Consider the following 22,670-nt stretch of genomic DNA (forward strand, 5'->3'; position numbering starts at 1 on the left):
AATACACCACTGGAGTATCCATGCAGGACTACAAACTACGTGTGCATGAGCTACTCTCCAGATACAAATAGTGCAGTGACCCACAATAGGCTCTAATAAGCAAGGCCCATTGAATGTAAACTCAACAGGAAGGCTACATCCTAATGCTACATGGTTACATTTTCAAGCTGAAGCTGAATGCAATTACATCCCATTTATTTACTTGAAAACTGTTGGTTTTGAGCAAAGGATCAGTCTTGCATGCTGCTTCAGTTTCCAAGCTGCGCTATTTATTCTAGCACAGCCTGGGAATCACAGCATGAAGCTATTGAAGAACAGTGGGAAATGTGACATTGCTGGTGATGCTCTTCCAGGGAAGTAAAATGCAAAGTGTAATCAAACAGAACAAACTGTCAGATTAAGACTGGAGATTTAAAATTATTTTTGTTTAAACTAATCTGAGGTGTTCATTAGCTGAATAGTAAGATTATTTCTCTTTTGGTATGATTTTTACCTTCACTGCTGCTTGGATTTTATCAGTTAGGTATTTTTAGAACTGAAAAAATCTCACATCACTCCTCCTTGGCCTATTGGAAGCCACATCAGAACACAGCATTCTAGGATATAGTATTTAATGTTCCAATTTAAATATGAGCTGCTATTTCATTCCTAGATTGTACTTGGTCTTGCTTGATGGTGCTGTGCCAAGGAGCTGGCAGCCAGCAGGAAGAGATTTGCTGTTTCCTTCTGCTCTCATCTGGGAGTGATGCACAGCAGGGAGCATGAGAGGGGTCAGGAGTTGGAAGCTGGACCTTTCCTTGTTTTGTTATCCCTACACCCATGCTTATGGAGTGTAAAGGATGCATATGGGGCCAATGCACTCAGCCTGCATTGGTGTCTATTATGGCCTGAGGAGAAAGGCAGAGAGGTGTTAAACCCATGATGCCTGCTCTTGAATTCAGGAGAGCTGGAGGACAAATATCCCACTCATGAAGGCAAAGTGAACACACATGGGCAGGATTGCATCACTCTCCCACATTGGGTCCACAGGAGGTAGCCCAAGCCTGAGTTGCCCCTGCTGATTTAACACTGTTTAACAATGACCTGAGCTACAACGCTGCCATGACTCTGGCCAAAGCCCCTTATGAATAATTCTGCTTAATTATGGGTGAATGCTGCAGCTGAAACCTACTACCCATAATGATAGGATTAGGTTTAAATTCCTCAAGTTATACCTATAGTTATATGCTTAGATTTTGGAGGGGATAACCTCTATTAATCTTTTACAGCATGAGCAGGGATTCTGAATTCCTTAGGCATCAGAGAGCACCTGTCCAGAACCCCAGAGGCCATACCAGTTCCAGGGCAGTTCAGAACCCATAATGTTAATCGCATGTCAGCAAAACCTCCCCAAGGGGGAAACTGTTCTACCTGAAGAATGAGTAATTGCAACTGGAGACAGTGCCAAATAGATTTTTCTTTTCTGTTGGGCCGATTTCTGGGAATGAAGCCAACTGGAAGACTGCTAGGAGAAAATCTTCCTAACTGATCATATTTGCAATCAATTTTTTATGCCAGATGTTGCCTCAGAAAATATGAAAGTCAGCAGACAGTAGTTCTAGTATGCGACTTGAAAAGGGCTGATTTTTATATAAAGAAAAGAAAATTAAGATTTGCTGCTCTCTTGAGGTGTACAGAGTCTGTATGTAGCCAAACAATGCAAAATCATGAGGAAAGAACGGGTGGGAATCCAAGAAGTTAACAAATGTCCCGTAAAAAAACGTACTGTGTAATAGAAAGACTTCTACAGCTACCCTTAATTGTGAAGAATTAGTCAAGAGAAGCCTGACTTTATAATTTAATTTTCAGGGTTGACAGAGGAGAAGCTGAGAGTAAATTGGGTTGCTTTTTGGGAAATCGTGGAGCATGAAGTTGTTGGAAAGCAGGAAGGGTTGAGAACAATGGATGTTAGGAGCAGGTTCAGTTCTTTGCTTGTCACTTTTTTACTAAGCAAATGGTGGAAGTTGGTATCTATGGGATCTGTACCACCCTCTTCCATCTGTGAAGAGGAATAATAGCACCTTCCCTAAGTAGAACAGAGTCAATGTGATAATGAAGCTGAATAACAAGTACATTAGATAAACTTGGCAGTGGGAGGAATTTAAGATGGTTGGAAGGTAACTTAAATTGCTTACAGGATTTTATGGTGAAGGAGGTTTTGTCCTTCATCATCTTAGATCCCCTTTACCTCTTTACTGTAGCACATAAGCAGTGATGCAGCTACTGTATCGTTGAACATGCTAAAGAGGGTGGGATGATGGATAGTTTACCATAGCAGTTTTGTAGAATTGGTGCTTCCTATACATGTATATATAGGTCACATCCTGCAGTTTCTCTCCTTGAACTAACAGGCTCGCTGTACTCAGTGATTTGGGTTTTGTTGTACAATTTTTTTTCTTCTAACTCTTCAGGGATGAGATTCATGAGATGGTGCCAGTACAGGTCCATGGCCCTGAAGAACACCACAGTGAGATACCTGTGCAGGATGGTGCCTGTACAGTGGCACTGTGTCCAGGGAAATTGTTCTGCTGGGTTTTGAGTGTCATTCTCTGGACATGGCATGAGTGCTGATTGTACCCAAAGGAAGCAAATGCTAAGAAGGCAAATGTGATCTTCTGGTTTATTGGGCAAAGTGTCTCTGATAGCAAGGGAGGACACCACTGGTTTGCAAGGTACTGAGGAGACCCTGTGCAGAACACTGTGTATTATTCCAATGTTGGGAAATCCTGGAGGCAAGATTCTGGTGTTAAAAAAGATTAAAGTGAGTTTGATACAGCAGGGCTAGTTAGGACGATCAGTGAACCAGTAAGCTAGCCTTAGGACAGGGCACTAAAAGTGCTTCTATCTTTGAGCCTGTAAAATGAAATTTGAGACAGGATGTGGCAGACCTTTAAAATATGCAAAGGACCAGGCAATTTGCTCAGCCAATACCTTTCGTGTGTCCTGCATTTTGCTGTGCTAACCCGGGGACATGTCACAGTCACCCTCAGAAATGCAGACTCTGAAGAAACAACTCCTATGAAAATCAGGGTGGTTTGTTGTTGACTTCAACTGTAGCAAGACTTACAGGAAACTCCCTTTTCCTTGCTCTGAACATTTAGCCCTTAAGTGAAGTGGAATTAATACCATTGTGCTGTGTGGCTTGAAACTAGCACAACTGGAGCAGAAGTCAATTTGCTGTATTTGAAAGAAAATTAATTAAGGCCTCATTTGTTTCCCTCAGAGAGAAAAGCTCTGGGTAGTTTCCAGGAGATTTTTTTTTTTAACTTCTCTGGTACAGGCCTATATGTACAGAAGAAAGTAGTACAGCTTCAAGACCCAAATCCCTATAAACTCCAGGGTGTGAGCTGGAGCTTCTTGCTCCCATGACAGCATGACAGCCCTGATGACTGCTCCACAACTATATGCTGCATTTCAAGTCACAGGAATAAAAAAAAAATCTCTTAATGCAGTGCATGTTTGTGGTACTCCAAGAAAGGAAATGTCATGGCAAGGATGGTGCTCATAGCCAGGTTTAGCCTTACCTGTTCTTCATCAGCAGACTGTGAACTCAAGTGCCCTAACAAGGCAAAAGGGTGGATGGTGTGCCAAGATTACTCTTTTATTCTTGTTTTTCCCATGTTGCTTTAATGGTCTTTTGGAGATGAGCTGCTCTATTTACATCTACTCTAAGTATTAATAATGCCCTGCTAAACACAAAAAATGTGCATGGGTTCCAGTGTATGATACTGGAAGTGTAACTGAGGGCTAGCAGGCCAGGAGATGTGTGCAGAAGGAAGTGGAGAAAAAATGAAAGCAAAACAACAGAGGTGTAATCTACAGGAGGCTAATGGGCTGGGAGGATTTTGACAGCACTTAAAAACTGATTTACTCCTGCACAAATCCCATTTCAAACAAGTTGCCAATAGGTTACAGAGGTGTTCCCAGCAAGAAGCAAAGGAGGAAAAAGAGTGTATGTGGCTGTCATGTATGCCCAAGTGGGAGATGCTGTTTGCTAGAATGAGGCCTGGCATGCTGGCAGCTCCAAGAAACAAAAGCATCTCTGGTGTTATGCCAGCTACCTGCTTTCCCACTGGAATCTGGAGGTGGGGGGTTGATGGAAACAGAAAAATGTGAGTAGCTCTCCTGCATCTTAGCAATAAGAGCTCTCTCTGAGAAAAAAGGGTTTGTGAGAGAGTTCTCTGGACCCAAAAAAGTCTTGGATGACTGAGCTGGGAGCTCAAGGTGTCTGCAGCAGCCTATCCTTAGAGTGAAGGTGTCTTAGTCTTTTGGTTTGCTGGCTGGGCATCAATGTGGAGGAGAGAACAAATGGCATGGAGCAGGTGCAGCACTCCCTCTTTGTCTGCTGGGCACACAGCGCTGCGGAGAAGGAGGTCACACAGCATGGTAACATTACCAAGGCTCCTGGCCAAGGATAGATTGTGTGACAGCCTGAAGTAACATTATCTCTTAGATTATGTTTTTTCTCCTCTGGAAGTGCTTAGACTGTCGTGAGACCCTTTCTAGCGGAGCACTACCATCAGAAATCATATTTTTTCAGTGGCTTCTCTCAGAAGTGAATTTACCTTGAAATTGGAGCCATGTTAGGTATGTGGCACCTGAACAGAGTTCAATAATTTTTGAAGTTGTATTGGGTTTCCTTGGCCAAGCTTTGGCAGCAGTGGGGAGGGCCACAGGGGTGGCTGCTTTGAGAAGCTGCTAGAGGCTTCCTTCATGTTCGGCAGAGCCAATCCCTGGTGGCTCCACAGATGGATGTGCCTCTGATCAAGGCTAAACACCAGCTAGGAGTGGTGGTAAGGCCTGTCCTTGAAGGCCTGCACCCCGTGGAAGAGTCACCCACACTGCAGCAGTTAGAGCAGGACTGAGGTCTGTGGGATGGACCCAGGTTGTGGCAGTTCACAGAGAGCTGTTGTTTGTGAGGTGGACTCAGGCTGGAGAAACTCATGGAGAACTGTCTCCTGTGGGAGGGACCCACAGTGAAACAGGGGAAGGATTCCCCTCCCTGTGCAGTGTGAGAAGCCATGGGTGATGAACTGACCATAGCCCTCATTCCCTGTCCTCCTGTGCTGCTGGGGGAGGAAGTAGAGGTCAGGAAGGAGGAATGGGTGGAGGGAAGGTGTTTCAAAGGTTTTACTTTACTTCTTAGCATCCTGCTCTAATTTTTTTTACTAATAAATTCAGTTAATATCTCTAATTCTATCCTGGTTTTGTCCGTGCTGGTATTTGATGAGTGATCTCTCCTGGTCCTTATTGCAACTCATGAACCCTTTGTTATATTTTCTCTTTTCTGTCCAGCTGCAGAGGGGAGTGAGAGAGGGGTTTGGTGGGTGCCTGGAATCCAGCCAGACCTACTACAGAAGTCCATCATGGGAGGGAAGGAATGGGCAGATGTGTGCAGGAGGGTAAGAAGTAACATTTGTTTTCACAAGGTTGTGAAAGGCTTTTCACAGTTTGAATGGCAAGATACAAATTTCAAGTCTGGGATTAAAAATATGTTTGGTTTATTTGATTAATCCAGTGGCAGATCTGGATCTGGAGGGCAGCCACTGTCCCTGTGGGGTCTGTGAAGGCATGCAGAACAGTATGCATTTGCATCACCATGAGAAATGTTTTATATTGTTGTAAAACATGTCCTCTCTGGGCCAGCTTCCACTGCTGCAGGTTTGCCAAAAGAACCAAGGCAAAATGTGATGTGGGCTGTCTCACTGCCCCAATGTATGGGCTGCCCTTTTCCCCAGCCCTGTGCTAGTAAGTCTGACCAAATCCCATCTGTGTCTCTGCCAGAAAGGAGTGTATTGATGGACTAAGACTTATGTGACAGTAAAACTCTTCTGTTGAGTAAAAGCAACATCCATAACCACTGGATAAGAAATTAATTATTTAATCAGATGGGGCCACACAAACTAAGCATGCTTTGACCTTCTGGTGGAGTTTGGCAGCTTTTATGCTTTAAAATTTCTATTACTGAAAATGAAGTGTTTCAATGAATTATTTATTTTCATCTCCATTCAAGCAACTGGAAAATGAACATTAGGAAAGTTGTGCCAAAATGCCTGGGTTGAGACCATAAGCTTTGTGCCTTGGAGAGAGGTGCTCTGATGGTAGCAGCTCCCAACCTTCCTTTTCTTTTTTGACACATGTAATAAGGAGAAAATGTCTCACCTCCTTCTTCAGAACCTGGAGCCTGAAAAGATTGGAACCAGCATTTGCCTGGAAGAAGGCTGTAACTGTTCTGGGGGCAGTTGGTGGCATTTAGCTCCTCTGAAGCACTGGCAGTTGGCTATTGCTGGTAACAGGATGTTGGATTAGACCAACTGGTGATCTAATGCAGTGTGGCAAATTCAATGTAAAAGGCATTAGTTAATGTCTGTGTGATACTTTGGACGTTTAAGATGGTCTGTGAATGCTGATTTCTGTGATTCTATGATAAACAAAAAAATAAGCACAGACAAATTAGTGTATCTGAGGCCTCAAAGGAAGAATTTAGTGGTTTTATTATTGATAGTTATAAAGAGAAATATGTATGAATGAAGAGTATGGAAACAAAGTATAGCACAGAAATAAAAGGATCTCTAAACGTTAAAAAAGTTGAACTGGCTGAAGCCAAAAATGTGATGAATCAGCCTGTAGTGAGAAGTCATTTTAGTGAGAATCTGCTAGGAATTGCACCTTTCTCTGTGCACTAATGCCATGAGCAGAGGGAGTACTGTGGCAGCCTCCTCACAGCTCTTTTATTTCAGAGGGACAAAGGTTTCTGAACTTTTCCTTCAGGCTCAGGACAGCAGCACTAATTGATCAAAGCACAGAAAAACACAGGCCAGTATTTTCACTCCGTGCCTTCCACCTTTGCCTCTGAGATGTGACAAAAAGAACAGCTGCGTGAATCAGCAGGTTTGCATGCAGCTCTAGCTCCCACTCTTCCTTCCTGCCTTTAGGCATGTTTTCCAGATGATGATGTAGTTTTTTCCTGCTTTTTGGTGTTGAAGTGCTTACAAGGGGAGTATTTATAAGCAATGTTTTGTGATCGATCATATTTATTTCCTACATCTGATGAAATAATGGTAAATGATTGGTGAGCTATAACCTGTTATGGGCTTTTACTATGAATGATCACCGTACTATTGCAGAAAAATAGGTAAACTTCCCTTCCTCTACCTTTCCAGTAGAACTACACATGGTTCCTTCCCCACATAAGAGGGAGAACAGCTCCCTCTCCACAGCAAAATATGAATAATGTAGCAGATCCATAGAAAGTAGGTGTTAGTTCAAGCAAGAGAAAGGAAAGCAAAGCAAGGAATCCTTCCTTGATTCCCTGAAGGCACGTTTGGATACAGGAGTGTAGTCTTGGGAGCAGCCGTAAAAAGCAGATGGAGAGGAAGGAGGTGGCCAGGTGTAAGCATCCCCTACGCGTGTGTGCACGGCACCCCTGCGAGCACGAGTGTGGCCTCCTGCACCAGCGCAGCCTTGGAGCTCGCAGCCGGCCGTGTGGCAGTGCTGGTGCCGCATCGCAGGCCGGGCCCAGCCGAGCCCTGTGCTCCCGCGGGCTGTCCCAGCCGAGTGCCGAGGGTGTGCCAGCAGCCCGGGAGCTGTGGGACGGGCCGAGGAACGGGCTGGCGGCAGGGTGCCTGTTGCAGGAGCATTGCCATGGCTTCCTGCCGCTGTGGCGAGTTGGCAGGAGCGTGCCCATGGCTGAGTCTCCGCGCTGCCCGAGCTCTGGGGTGGCTCCGCAGCCGTGACAAGGGCAAGGGACACGCTCACCGTGCGCTGCCCCGCGGCCCGGCGAGAAGGGGCTGGCAGCGCACGGAGACGGCCGGGGCTGTGTAACACCGCTCTCCCCTGCTGCTGCTGCTGCTGCGGAGCCGCTTCTGCTCCGGCACGGAGCGGCAGAAGGCCGGAGAGGGCTCCAGCTCCGCTCACAGCCGTTGTTCCCCGGCGCCGTGCCGAGAGCGAGCGCCACGTGTCCCTGCAGCCGCACGCCGCCCCGCGGAGAGGCGACGAGCCCACACGAACCCCGCCGGCTCCCAACAGCGGCCGTCGCTGGCTGCGGCGGGGCGGGGCGGCGCTCCGCCCCACTCTGCCCCGTCCCGCTCCCCCGGCCGCGCTCCGCCCCCCGCGGGCCGCTCCGCAGCGCCCCCCTCCGGCCGCGCCTCTTCGCGCGGCTCCTTTAAGGGCTGCCCCGCCCCGCCCCGCCCCGCGCGCCGCCGGGCTCAGCTCGCGGGGCGGGGCGGGGCCTGGCGCGCGGCGGCGGCCGGGGCGTTGGGCGGGCGAGACGCCGGGGCGGCCGGGGCGCGCGGCCGCCGACCTGCAGCGCCAGCGGCACCGCCGCCCCAGCCCGCCCGCCGAGCCCGCCCGCCGGGTGAGCGCCGCCCGGTGAGCACCGCCCGGTGAGCGCCCGCCGCTGCCGCGGGAGGAGGGCGCGCAGCCCAGGGCCGCCGGGGCGCGGGGCGGGGGCAGCGGGCTGGTTGCGGCGGGGCGCTGAGCCGGGCCCGCCGCCGGGGAGCGCGGAGCGTGTGCTGGGCGGGGGCTGGGAGCCGGAAGGTGTCGGCGGCGCTCCCCCGGTGGCCCTGCCCGGGTGCGGCCCCGCACGGAGCTGGCGGTGCTCGGGGCTGCGGCGGGAGCCCTTCCCCGGCCGGCTGCCCGGCCGCCTCCCTTACATAATGTCACCTGTGGTACCTGCGGCTCCCTCGTGTCACAGCGGCGGGTGGTCGGTGGTGGCGGCAGAGCTGGGCTTCTCTGAGGTCAGCGATCTTGAGGTGTTGTGTCTTCGGGCGTGAGCATTCGCTTGGTGCGGGATGAACCTCGGCTTTAAAACCCCTAAGTAACAGCGGATAAGCGTTCGCCGCGGTCTTCGCGTTTTCCTTTCGCAGAGCTTTTGGGTGCGTAGGGAAACAGGCAAAGTGGTGTCTTGAGATGAAGGTGGTAGTGGAGGCACTGCTGCGGACAATTCAACGTGAGAAACTTTGTGTTTGTTAGGTTTTCATCTTTGCTTTCTTCTTTGTGGTGCTTTAACACTGCCCAGAGGTCAGAGCTTCCGTAGCAGCTGCCTTTACACGTGTGCAGTGCTTAGGCTGAGCTTCTACTTGTGCGTGTAACAAATCTATGGTAAATCCCCCGTGGAAGACCTGGAACTCAAAAATAGCTGTGCTAGGCTTCTCAGAACGGACAAGCAATAATTGTTCTAAGTATCCCTAAAATTGAGTAAAGGATGAAAAAATACCATAATCAATTGTTCTTATTTCTAATATACTGATGGAAATAGTCATACAGTTTTTTAGCTTTGAAGTGTTCTTTTAAACAGATTAATGCAAATACAGTAGTTTCAAGTGGGCGTATTCTCAAAGGGGTTACGTTATTGTGGGGAATAGACGTGATCTCAGTGTAGTTACAGTAACACAGATTTTGTTGAGTGAAAGGGAATGAGAGGAAGTAAATATATAAATTAAAAAAATTCTGAAGTAGTTAAGAGCTAAACTGAGCCGATGGGCTGAGAGGATCTTGCACTTGTCTGCGCTTCCTAGTGGCTTTTTGTGCGTGTTCCCATAAAAGCTATTATGTAATGGTGCTTCTCTTGGCAGGAATCTATTGTCACCGTAATTCCTGAGGTTTCTGGAGCAATGCAGCTTGTTCAGAAGAGTTGTGGTCAGAACAATAGCAAGAAAAGTTCTTAAGAGGAGGTGTTTAACCTCTTTAATTTTTCATGCAGTAGGACTAGGCTCAAGACATCTGGATCTTTTCCAGAGTATCTTTGCTGTCCTCTGTTGTTCAGCTTGTCTTTCTCTTCTCCTAGGCTGCGCTATAGCTGTTGGGCACCAGCTAGCTGCTTACATCTGCATCAGAGCTGGCAAAACATTGACTCTCTCCTTTAATAATATTTGTTATACTTCTCTTTCTAGTGATTTTTTTTTCTTTTCCCCTCTGAACAGATGCAAAAGTGATATAGTTAAAGCACTTAACTGTTGCTTAGACAAGAAAAAATCTTGAGATAATGGAGAAAGGGAAGTCTCCCAGTTCTCATCTCTAGTTTGAACTTGTCTGTGTACATCAAAGGGAGGCAAAATGCCTAAGCAGAGAAGGAATTTACATATTAAATGCCAGTGCTCTAAGGATCTGTGCTCTCTATGGTGTCTGTAGTTTATCGTTGATTTCATTCCCCTTTTCAGGTGTCTGCCATAAATCTCTGTAAGTCTGCCTCCTTTTCTTCTTTTCATGACGTGCTTTTTGGGGGGTATATTTTCATGAAGAGAGAATAATTCTTTCTAGTAGTGTAATCTAGTGGCCAGTTGTGGCACTGGCATCTTTACGGATCATACTTTTGTCTTTGTAACTTTCATGTTGTTTCTGGTAGTAGTTCTCTAAGCAAAACTTTGAGAAAGAACTAGTTTTCTTTTTCTTGTTTGCAATTTCATCTTCCCTCCTTTGTTGGCTTGTCCTGTTATTTAAATGAGTGTTTTATGGATCACTAGAAAAGACAGTACCATCTGACAGTAGGAAAGTACGTTTCTTTAAGGGCTACTGGGTGAAGGATGTGCTTGAAAGATCTGCAACTTAATCTAACTAGATTTTAAAATTGAAGGTCATTGTAGAGCGAAGTAGCACATGATAAGGGAGCCATGACCACCTCTTAGACAAGTTAATGTCAAAACCCAGGTGCCCCCATAGCCTCTTTAAAGGCAGATTACTCTCTAAAGTATGGGTCTGGGAAAGTACTAATCTCAAGACAGAAATTTCCCAACCACAAATGTAGCAGAGGCTTTGGCTCTGTCCCCTTCTCTCTGCTTGTCATGCAAATTGACCACCTGCAGATTTTGAGGAGGACCCAATGCCCTTGAGTTGTGCAGTGCTCTGTGTCTCTGCTGGAACAGTTTCCACACAGTTATCAGCAGTTTATATTTAGTGCAGTGTGTGAAGGTGGATTGAAATGGCTGCTTGAGCAGAGCTGCCTGGGCAGTCAGCAAGTAATGGTAACTGGAGTCACTGGGTGCACGTCCTGCCCACAGCACAGGGGTTTTGGTGGAATTTATTCTGTCTTGGGGTCAGGGTTGTTTGCTGCTGCTTTGCTCCTGCCTCGAGAATTGTTTCAACTCTCAGTGAGAGCAGCCTGCCATGGCCTTAACCTCAGCTGTGCAACGTCCTAACCATAGATTTGGGTTTCTGTGACTGTTCCTGTTGCGTCACTTCTGCTTTTTATCGGTGTACTGTCTCACACCACAGCCGCCTACTGCTGTACTGCCCAAATACGGCCCTTGCTTGTTCTGCTTTTGTGAGCAAACAGATGTAAGTTGCTGGCCTCTGTCTGTCCAGGAAGGCTGGATGCTGCACTCAGGGTCTGCATCAGGCCACTGCTGCTGTATGTTTTTTCCCTTTTGAAAGTTGCATCTCTTTTTGCTTGCCTGAGATACTTCCAGAGAAGCCTATTATCTGTGAGTAACTGCATGAAAGGACAGTAGCTTGGAAGCCTTGCTCCAAAGTTTCCTGAACTATGTCCTTTTGTGCACTCTGCTTGGCACAAGGACTCCTTGCAGCTCCTCTGCCCTCTGAGCCACTTGTTGGCTGCTGTAACCAGGTGATCCCAGCTGATGAGGCTTAGCTGGGAGAGGCATCTTTCACTGGCAGGGTTGGTCCCACAACCTGTTTGCCTGAAAGACTGGGAAGGAGGGAGGAGGGGCAGCAGGGATTGAATTCTGCTTTAGGAATATGTAAATATAAACATGAAGACTTTTCCTGGGAAAGGGAAAAATTAACCCATATATAGCAAAGGTATTGTGGTATTACTTACAGTAAATTTCTTTTGCCAAAGTACACTAGTCTGTAATTATGTCTAATTGTCATGACAAGTGTCATGTCCTAGAAATGCCATCATACATGTTTACTCTCTTGTCATTAAGTTACTCTGGTTACAAGTAGAATTATTTCAGATGTAACAATTTAACCTCCAGCACAGAGTGTTGTAGTTGGGAGCAGGTAGATGACTTCAGTGAAGCACTCTCTGTCTTTTTAAGCCCATCTGTGTAATTCATCTGCTTTGCTAGTCTGTAGTTAATGTAGATGGTATTTTCCCTGACTCTGCTAGAAGTCTTGTTAATGCAGCTGCAAAAATTGATTTTAACTTTATCAGTAGAAATACTTCCTATAAATGTCAGGAAGTGAGCTTTTGTATGTACGAAAAAAGTTTTCATCTGCCATTCGTATGTTGGCTGTTTTGTTATTGAGCAGTGGCAGCTACTGCTCTCTCAGAGGAAGCTTAATTCTCTCTCATGGCTTACTACATGATGCAGTCTGCACAGTCTGTTTTCAGACTAAGCATAGTGATGCTAATAAGAGACCAGTGAAAGCCTGGCCTGTTGTTTGCTTGCTTATTTATTTATTTGAAATATTTGTGTGTAGTAATCCAAGGCAGTTTTTTAAGGAAGCTCACATTAAAGAGTTGCAGGACCAGGAGCTGGAGGTGTAAAACCCCTCCTGCTTTCCCACTGTCTCAGTTGTCCCCCCAGTTTCTCTTTCCGTGTGTGTTGAACAGTGGGCAGGCTCCAAGAGTGGAGCTTTGTCTGCAGCACAAGGGATCTCTGTGTCTCATGTCACTCTGGCGATTCCCTGAGGGGAGCTGCTAGCGTGGCAACCAGCCCACCAGCTGTAAATTGCCTTCCTGGTATAAGTGAGTGTTGAGTGGAATGGGTTGGTCATCACTGCTGTGGTAACCTTGTAACAAGGCAAAGTACAGCTTTTGGAGCTGGTTGAGCAGAGTCATGGGAAATTGGCCACTGGAATCACTTTCATGTGGTAAATAAAACACCATGTCATATTTGTGCTGCAGAATAGAATGGCTTTAATTCTTACAGTGTTTAATTCTTACTTGCCATAGGAGTAACTTCCTGGTAGGCAATTGAACTTTGCAGGGCTGAAATATGCACCATTTTAACCTCATGCTCAGAAATGAACCAGCTTCAATACCGTGTCTCTGTTCATAGCTCCCTTACACTTCCCTGACACTTCAAAAGTGCCAGGACCATTTGGAAAACTTCAAAGCCATTTACATTTTTCCTCAACTAATTTTCCTCACAGTTTATAATATTGCTGTGCTTCACTGCAGTTCCTTTTTTTTCCTTGCATTGATTTAATGGGATTTTGTAATAAAATGAGTGAGAATTGCAAGAATTTCTGATCAAAACCAAGTTTGCAGCCTGTTTGGGAATGAAGATAGAAAATAAATTATGTTGGTATATTAGATCTCTTTCTGCAGGACCTTTAGGGGTACGTAAATTTTAAGAGGGAAACCCTGCTGATTAATTGGTCTTTAAAAAATTGGCAAGCAAACCAAAACCAAACAACACCCTTCCCAACTCCCCAATTGCTGACTTCTTAAAAGTCTTCAAGGACAATATATTAGAGCAGCCCCCACTAATACAGTTTTATGAGGGGATGTGTTAGAATCCCCTTTGGGTATTGGAGCCCATTTGTGCTGACCACTCTCAAAAGGCATTTTACTTGTGAGACCCAGTAAGGTGCTCTAATGTTAATTAAAACACCTCCCCCCACCCCTCCTTTAAAGGAAAGTGCATGCTGGGTATGTGTGGCTCTCTAATGAGCCAAAAGCCAGCTGATGTTCAGTGAAGACAACAATAAGTTATCATTCTCTGCTGTGTATGGATTCATTATATTTGAAAGCGAAGACAGAAACTGCCTCTAAAATACTGTGTATGGGTTATCCTTTGGTGCTGATACACAGACTGAGGAGAATCTCTTCTGTGCCAAAACACCAGCCTGGGAGGGTGATTGACATATCTGCTTTTCAAGAGAAGTGTCAAAATTGCAGAGCATTGCTCAGAGGGTATGAAAGCTTCACTTCTCCATCTGCCGCCGCATATGCCACGGGCCAGCCAGTGGCCATATGTGCCATCATCCTGAAAGCTTTAAAGCCAGCTTCTCTCTGAGGGCCCCTCACTCCTTTTCAAAGTCCAAAAAGGGCATGCTGCTTGCTTCAGGAAAGGGAGGGTCCTGTTTTCCCTAAGGAAAATCGAGTCGTATGTCTTTATAAGCTAAGGCACTATTGCAAAGAGCTGCGTGATCCTGAAATGCTGCGGACTCATTCTGTGATGTGCAACAAAAGCGTGCTGGAGACTCACTGCAAGCTTTGCCCTGGTATATGAGTAGACTACAAAACCATACAAACTTGCTAACAGAGATTAATTAAAAAGAATTTCATGGGTATGGGGAGCAAGGTTGTAAGATCAGGGTTTGTGTCTTTTCGTAAGCATATCAGAGATGTGAAGAGCACTTTGCTAGGTTTACTTTTCATTTCATTAGCTGTGAGAACTTTCATCTCAAGTCTCTTTGTGGTTTCCTGTCTTGCAGGCCTTGCACAGTTCTGTGACTTAAAAGTTGACATTTAAATGTGACTATGAAATGTTTAGCAACAAAGGAGATATTTAAGCAGGCTAGACAAAAATTCCTTTCAGCTGCATAGCTTTTGCTCTCACTTGGATGACCAGTTTTCCCAGTTCTCAGTTTGTTGTTGTGCTTCCCGAAGTGGAGAAGGTTTGCCTTATTAATAGCCATCTTCTTAAGTATTGGAATTTTTAGTAGTAGTGCTGAATAAAAAGAGTGTATACAGTGATGAGACAACGAAACATACCTGTGAATTTTGGCACTATAGAAATAAATTTCTGTTATGCTTATCTGGGAAGTATGCAGTATTTGCAATCACTGAAAGTGCATGTGTGTATCTGATGGCTGGACTTGATGTAGTTTTAGTATGTGTATTTTGGGTAACTTGGGAAATTTCTGTCCTGCTGAAAAAAAACCCATCAAATAAACTTGAGTGCTGCTGAAAATTTTTTTTGGTTATGTTCTGCTACACTTGAAACTGTTCTCTTCTTACCTTGAGATTTTTAAATGGAATGTGTGAGGATACTTTGCATATTCTTTAATTTTGAGTAACTTGTGCAGTACATCTCTGACTCAGATCTGATTTTTTTGAGTAATGTCTGTATCAGAAGCATAGCTGTGTGCCTGTGTCCTAAAAACATAATAGAACTACTTCTACCCCTCAAGCCTCCTGCTCTTTTATGTGACAGAGTGTCATTCTTAGTACTTACAGGGCTAATACTTGTTTTTTTTGTGCAGTTCTAGGTGTGTGAATCAACCTATCGTCGCTGAATCATCAGTTCAATGTGGCTAATTTGACAACCGTTGTATGCCAGCCTGTGTCAATATCAGGTAAGATGAAAGCTGATGCTGTTACTTTGTTTTTCCTGAGTTTTTGCTTTTAAAACCTGCATTTTGTCCAAATGCCGTGACTCTTCTATAAGGCAGAATGTGTTGCCTTCCATGTTCTCATGCTGTAGTGAGACAGCCACTTGTATTAGCATCTCTAGCTTTTGAAACAGGAAGTATTCTAAAATGTTCTTAGGTTCTGACTCCTTTGTAGTCATGCCTTAGCATTTTTCTTTACTCCACTGTTAGCCTGGTTTTTGTGTAGTTCGGATACCACAAGCTGTGGGTTTTTTTTCCTTGTATTCTCCACTCTGGTACCACTTCCTGGTTTTGCTGAAGAAACTACTGAAGTCCTTCCTGCCTTCCAGAGTTAAGCATGTGTGATATGTCACCTGCACTATGTGACCTTTTCTCTTGAACAAAAAATAGGTTTTGTTTTGATTTGATTTTTTCCCCTACTTGCTCCCAGATGTTACCTTTGAAAACTTATCACAGAAGGATTGTACTTGTGTATTGTATATTTGATGTTTTAGTTGGAAAAAGCTACTCGGATATGTCTTTCAGAGAATTAAATTATAAAGCTGTTATTTGGACCTCATCTTTTTATCCACCTTTAGAGAAGGGGTGTAGATTTCAGGGGGGTGAAGTGGGGAGGAAATCCCTTTAATGCTTTCAAGCAGGTTATTATCCAGCACTCGAAGGGAGTCCTAGTGCAGACAAACTAATGTGGGCCTTTGTTCTGATGCTAATCAAGATAGGGATAATTCTTCTGACTACGCCCTCTTCCCCTCAGAACCCTCTAGCACTGATAAGGTATTAAGCTCCTTTGCTACCTCTCTTTTTTCTGTGCCTGCCTGATGTCCTTGTTTTCTGTAACTGCTACCTTGAGTGCAAAGTTTCAAGTTTTAAGAAGGCGTCATTAGGAATGTTTACTTAAATATTAGGAGATTTTTTTGGATGCTCTTGGGTGGTATTTGTACACTTCATTTTAATATATATCTTGATGGCTATGTGTGTGTGTTTATTTTTTTACTCGTTAAGTAAAAAAATCCCAACTCTTTGTTGATGCAAGACACATTGGATTGAATGCAGTGGCATCTTTTGCTATGTGTTGGGGACATGTAACTCAAATTTAGAAGGTATTTTTCCTTCTGTCTCTTCTTGGCTAAAGCAAACAAGTCTTGTTTCTCAGATGCTTTTAAGGATTCCTTAAGAGACTAACTTCTGATCCCTAGTCCAAAGAGCTCTGTAAGTGTTCTAGAGTGAATGTGTGTGCAGCCTAGGTAATGTTTTGGTTTGTGCCAGTAATCTGCTTTCAGCCCAAACATAATCTGCACAGCATCAGAGAGAAGTTTGAAACCTAAGTATATAGTGCAATATGACTCTGCTTGTGATGTAACACAGAATATTGTGCCTCTTCACCACATCTTATTTGTGACAATGGGGAAAGGACAGTGGTGAAAACATGTTTATGTCTCGTGAAATGCTTGCATCAGACAGAGCTGTTAAAAATGTCATGCAGATCAAGAAGAAGGAAGAAGTGTTTGGAGTTAGCCTCTTTAGCTTTTCCTGGGCAGTAAGAAGCTGATGAGAAGCTCATCCTTGTGCTGCTAAAAGCAGGTTTGCTAATACAGCAGTGCTGTTAGTGATAGTGGGCTCTCTGAGGATCAATGGTGGCAATCCTCCATGGGTAATCTGTCCTGGCTCTGGCTGGGCTGGCCTTCTGGTGAATTTGTGAGGGAGTTTGCAGTCTTTCACTAGGGGCTGTTTCCTTCACAGTGGGGTTTGAGACTCTTTTTGGTATCAGTACAGGACAGAGGGATGGAAGGAATTAGACAAGTTCAGGATCTTCCCTAGAAGACAGAGATTGCCTATGTGTGCACAGCTAGTGTGAGCATATTGGTGCTATGCTCTCATGTTTCATTTTGGTGGAGTGTTTTTCCTTAATGCAGAATTGGAGAAGTCCTGCAGTGATGATGTAAAAATCTGATTTCTTTTCAAACTGCCCAATTTTTGCCTATGTAGACGTAGAATATTAGGTAAGTTGAGCTAAAAAACATGTGTCAAGCATACATCGATTTTGTGGGTTTTATGCTGACATTGATTTTGGGGGTTTTTATACCATTTGTTTAACAGTCTCCCAGTACATAGGGAAATTTTGCAGCCTCTTTCTACTTAAGGTAGTACTTGGAGCTGTTGAGAGATATTCAGCTTAGAAAACACAGTTCTGTATCTTAACAAGGGCTTGTGTGTATCCTAAACTCTGAGGGTACAGCCAGGCACTGTCAGGGTGCTCAGAGAAGATAAAGGCAACACTTTCTTCCCTGTCAGCAGCACACACAGACTCTTCAATTTGTTTAATCCCCATAAGTGGTGAATTTTATAGGATAGATACACTAACAGAGGGGTTTTTTTGGTCTTCCATGCCACAAAGATCAATATTAAATGTAAAATCTGTTAATTTTATCTACACATTTTTTTCCTCTAGGACTCACAATTACTTTAGTCTTTTTTGTCGTTGACTTCTTCTTGGCTATGGAGCCAAAAATGTCATATGTGATGATGGTAGAATTCCATGTAAGTATAGAAGGCAGCCTGTTTTTTAAATTGAAAAAAAAAAAGATTTTGAATGTAGGTGAGGTTCAGGAGGACAGTGAGATATTTGAAGGAAGCTTTTTGAAGCTGGCTTAATACTTTAGTATACTGAGATGATCCCATGAGTTCAGTAGAGTTACTTCAGAGTAGCACCATGAAAGGTGATTACTGTTATCCCCTCCTCACCTGATGTTGGAAACACTATTGCAGAGATCCTCTCCCCTTTTGGCCAAGGGAAATACAACAAGAATGTTGCACCCAGAGTGTGTGGAATGCCTTGAGGAGTGAGACTGTGCCTGCTAGCCAGGAATTGGATACTGAAAAAGCTATTTGACTTGCACTGCCTATGAGAACAGGGACTGATAGCTCTGAAGGTGAGGCCCTGTTGGTGTCTCAAGAAAAATACCTGTGAGGTTAGAGAGGTTGATTAGTGTATACAGTATTAATGCAAGTTTTGTATAGTGTCATGAGTGTTGTGTAGCTGCTGCCTGGCTTCTCTGCAAGCTTCCTGCCTTGCAAAGAACCTGCAGGAAATGGCACAGTAAATTAGATGAGCTTGTTTGGATCACTTGTGGGTTTTTGCACACCTCTATGTGTGCAATTTTTGAAGGTAGATCAGTTTCCTCAGTATATATCTGGCTGTAATCAAGGTGTAATCTGCAGTGTGCTAGGCAGTGCTTCCAAGTGAGAGCACAAATCCCAGTCAAAGGCCAGTGATGTGCGATGGAGGAAGGTAAGGGAGAAAAAAAGGCACTTAATAATGTAACTAACTAAAACTGAAACAGTCTGTTTCTTTTATGTGACCTTGCTCTTAAGATGTTGGTGATATGCCTACATTTGGGAAAACAAACCTTGCAGCAATCCACCAGTCTCCTAGTGTCCAGGAACTAGTTCTTGGAATGCAGTGAGTTCATTAGCTTCCTGTGAGGAAAAATATCATTTAGCTGTAGGTTTTTGCCTTTAGGTAATGTTTGGCAAAATAAATTTAGGTGAATTTAATCCAGTTTGCTTTTTATTGGTATTAAAACTTAAGTCCCATTCATTCTCCTGGGCCTTTCTATGATGAAGATTGCTGGAGTGGGCCTTGTACTTGAATAACTTGTCTGTGTTCTGTAGGTAACTCTGTAGCAAAGGATGGTCTTATTTGATGTCTTCTGGAAGAAGAGCTAAAATAGCTGAAGTACATAAGCAAAAGCTCACCGAGTAAAAATTATATGCTTCCACAATTAATGGCTCTTTCCAGTGCAGTATGGTGTAACATGTGGCTGCTGCATGCCTGTGTGTGACTTCATTATGTTGTGGTTTTCCCAGTGTGTAAGGCTGTAAGGTTGCCCAGCTGGTGTAGGGCCGTGCCAGCCACACCAGGCGCACGGGGAGGAGGTGACCTTGTAGGTGTGCAGGGCACGGGCAGCCGCAGGGATGAAAAGCATTGAGGTGCTGCTGCTGGTGTCCTTCTGCTCAGAGCATAGCTCTGAGCTAGACCTCACCTCCTTTTGCACCAAACAGGAGTGTCTCCTCACCAGACTTCACTGGGCAGGAAAGCTGAAATACTTGGTGTTCCAAAACCAAAAGTCCCATTGTTCTGGGCTTTCTTAAAGCCTCATGAGCAGACTACGTAAAGGGACTTGGTCAAGTGGAAATTGCTATCTTTGCAGAAGTTTCTCTGTATTTGTTTGTGTAAGATCATGAAAAAGTTTGGAGGGTGAAATGTTACTTTACTTTTCAGATCATAGTGTGCTCATTGACAAAGGTGTGGTTATTTTGGTATCCCACAGAATACATCTGGTCCTTCCAAATTTGAGGGCTTGGCTATACTGCCACTTTTCTTTTCTGTGCTACATGAGGTGATGAGCAACCTAGCTGTCCTGTATCTAAAGTTCACACCTTGGCAGAGCAGCTGGGTGGCATTGCTTATAGCTGAAGCTTCTTTTAATTTGCAGGGGAAAAAAGTCCTTTAATTATTGGGTAGGTGACAAATACACAGATCAAAGTGAGAGTTTTGAGGCAAAGCTTGGCTTATAAGGTAGAAGTAATTATGGCTCTTGTAATGAAGTTTAGTGTTGGCACTACAGAGCCGAGGATGAACTTGGGAAAAGACAATGTAAAAGTCTTTTGTCTGACCTGTGGTGTATTGGCCTGTCCCCTTGACCTCCTTATCCTTGGCAGAGGGCCGGTGCCATGTGCAGAGTAACTTCAGCCACTGCCGTTTTCTGCAGTCCTGTGTGCTTCTGCTGAGGTGACACACACAACTGCTGGTCTGCTCTGACCTTTTCTTCTTAGGCTTCCACATGCAAAGGGATCACTGTCCAGCTCTGGTTTCTATAGGTGATCCTAAATAGACAAACTATCCCAAGTTTCACACAGGAAAACAATGGATTTTAGTTGTCACCACAAAATCCACCTTTTCTGAAAACTGTAGCAAGTCTGTTATGGTTTGACTGCTGTTAGCCACAAGCAGAGTGAATGATACTAGACAAAAAAAAAGCCTAGAGTATTTGTTATGGAAGTCCATTTTAGATCTCTCCCTGTAGCCTTTGGCTTGCTAAAGCCTTTCTGATTTGCTAAAACTGTGGTACAATCTTTCTGATTTCCCAGACTATTGATTGCCCTGTGTCTGAAAATGCATTTAATTATGAGATGCTTTTATAGGCAGTATTCTTCCTTCTCACATGGAAGAAATGGAGACTAGAGATCTTGGGACAAATTGGTTGTGAGTTACTTCTGGTAACAGAGAAAAACTTACATAACAATAACATAAGCTGTGTGCAGAAGGCTGAGTTGCAGAAGGCTTTAGGTTCAGTAGCCTGCATTCACCTTTCAGCTTCCCTAGGTTTCTACACCACACGAGTGCACTGTTTCTGCTGCATTTTGTCTTTTTATCGTAGGATCATCCGTAAATGATGAAGGCAAAACATGTGAGAAAATGACACTTTGTTCTACAAATTCATCATCAAAAGCTGGCTTTCATAAGCTTAAAAGATAAAACTGGTCCTAAGATGAGACTTCTAGACAACTTTCTCAGGAAGTACTTAGCAGTAGGTATAATTCTGATATGTCATCTCATTTTGCTTCTGGCACTTCCTGGCTGTGGGGCCGTAAAGCCAGATACTTGCTGTCTGGGTCTCTTCTGTGCTGCATTGCTTTTTCCACCTACTGCTTGGGAGGAGGCTGAGGAAGCCTTTGCTGTGTCAGCAGTGGACTTGAGCCCCACACAAGAGCTGTTCACCAGGTATCTGGGACACTGCCTTTGTGTCTTCCTGAAAACAAATGCTGGCTCTGCTGGAGACACTTATGGATTACTCTGCATATAAGAATGTTCATCTCTGGCTTCCTCCCTGAATTCCCTTTTGTAGGCAGAGAGCAAATACAAGGTGAGATGTATGGGTCAGGGCAATAATATACTTGGATTCACACCTGAGTGTTTTAAAGAGGTGGAGAGGGGAGGCTGGGACGTGATGTGAATGGATCTGGGAAGTAATGCTGGCACTAGTTAATCTGGCCTGTCATTTTTCATTTTATTTACTCCTGGCACTTGATTGTCAGACTAGACTTTTATACTGTGTTCGCTTTGTGGCTTAGACTGCTCAGCACTGCAATGAAGTCCTTCTAATCCTTTTTGCTATCTGTCTCTGGCAACAGAAACTCAATTGACAGACTGAATACTTGAATTCCAGAGAGCAAGTGTGGATTCAGGCTTGGGAAGAATGAAGAACCAGCAAATATGGCAAGATCTTGTTAGGAAGGAGGGACTCTTACAGAGGTGAATTAACTTGTGTGCTCTATCTTGACAGCTGTTGAGGGCCTTTGCCAATGTCAGGGGTCTTAGCTGCTTTCACAGCTAAATGGTACCCACCAACAGGTGTTCAAATAGGAAAAGACCTTATTGATCTGGTTTGGTTTTTTTCATGAGACAGTGAGAATGCATTAAGATTGTCCCTCTTGCCTTGTAACTTTGCTGCATGGCAGATCCGTGTGTGTGTAGCACTGCAGAAGTAGAAGCTTTCTCAGCTGGCAGGCAGGTGTTCTGCGAGATGTTAGAAACATTGCTGCCATGCTCCTGCCCTCACATTTGTTGAGGAAAGACATGCTTCTGGATGCTCTGATTGGAATAAACTGTGTTGGTTGCAGTTCTGAGCAGTTCTTTCAGGAACTGAAGATTGCTTCACCATAGTGGTTGAGATGTACTGTGCTAACCATGCTCACTGCTGCCAAATGCTGCAGAGCTCCAGAGTGCTAACTGTAATCTGCTGGTGACAAAACTGGTCTTTCAGTGTTGCAGCTCTGACTTGGCTGTGGATAAACCAGACTTATGTTAGGACTAAGCAAAACTCCTACATAAACATTCTCATCCTCCTCTTTTTGGCATCTTGACATAGAAAGTGCCCTGAGTTTGACAGTCTGGGCCAGAATGCTGTCAGTACCAGTTCCTTGGAAGGCTATATCTGGACTGGGAATGCTGTGTCTGTAACAGGGAAAGGGGAACAGGCATTTTTCCTCTTAACTTGGAAGCAATGACCTATTACTTTTGTTTTTAAATATGAATGAACTCATTCTCCTTACCTCAGATATTTGCCATATGGTATTCCTGGTAAAAGCAGCAGATGTTATTCTGCTGTGTTTTGCTTTGGTACACAATTTCTCTTTGTTTTCTTTTTGTCCTGTCTGCAGTGGGCTGTGATATTGCTTATCTTGAGTGTATCAGGCTATTGCCTTGATTTTCTTAATGTTCATTTAGAGATAAGACAGGAGGTGCATGAAATGTTGCTTGGGTAGTGGATCTGATGTTTGTGTGTGTATAGGTGGTAAAAACCATGGTTCTCTATGCT

General features: G+C 44.5%; 1 protein-coding gene across 6 annotated transcripts in view; it reads left to right on the forward strand.

The window, feature by feature from the left end:
- The window catches only part of SUSD6 (sushi domain containing 6), a 91,115-nt gene that overhangs the window by 5,338 nt on the left and 63,107 nt on the right, over positions 1-22,670 (forward strand). For 2 of the 6 annotated variants that reach the window (XM_064713611.1, XM_064713616.1), the window contains exons 1-2: positions 8,304-8,423; positions 15,160-15,252. The gene's annotated coding sequence lies outside the window, so the exon portion shown is untranslated. Of the gene's footprint in view, positions 1-5,423; positions 5,442-8,297; positions 8,424-8,570; positions 8,778-15,159; positions 15,253-22,670 lie in introns of those variants that run through there. The other 4 variants (XM_064713615.1, XM_064713613.1, XM_064713612.1 and 1 more) reach the window with 4 other exon arrangements.

Source organism: Zonotrichia leucophrys, chromosome 5, assembly GCF_028769735.1.
Source record: "Zonotrichia leucophrys gambelii isolate GWCS_2022_RI chromosome 5, RI_Zleu_2.0, whole genome shotgun sequence".
NCBI classification, from domain to species: Eukaryota; Metazoa; Chordata; class Aves; order Passeriformes; family Passerellidae; genus Zonotrichia; species Zonotrichia leucophrys.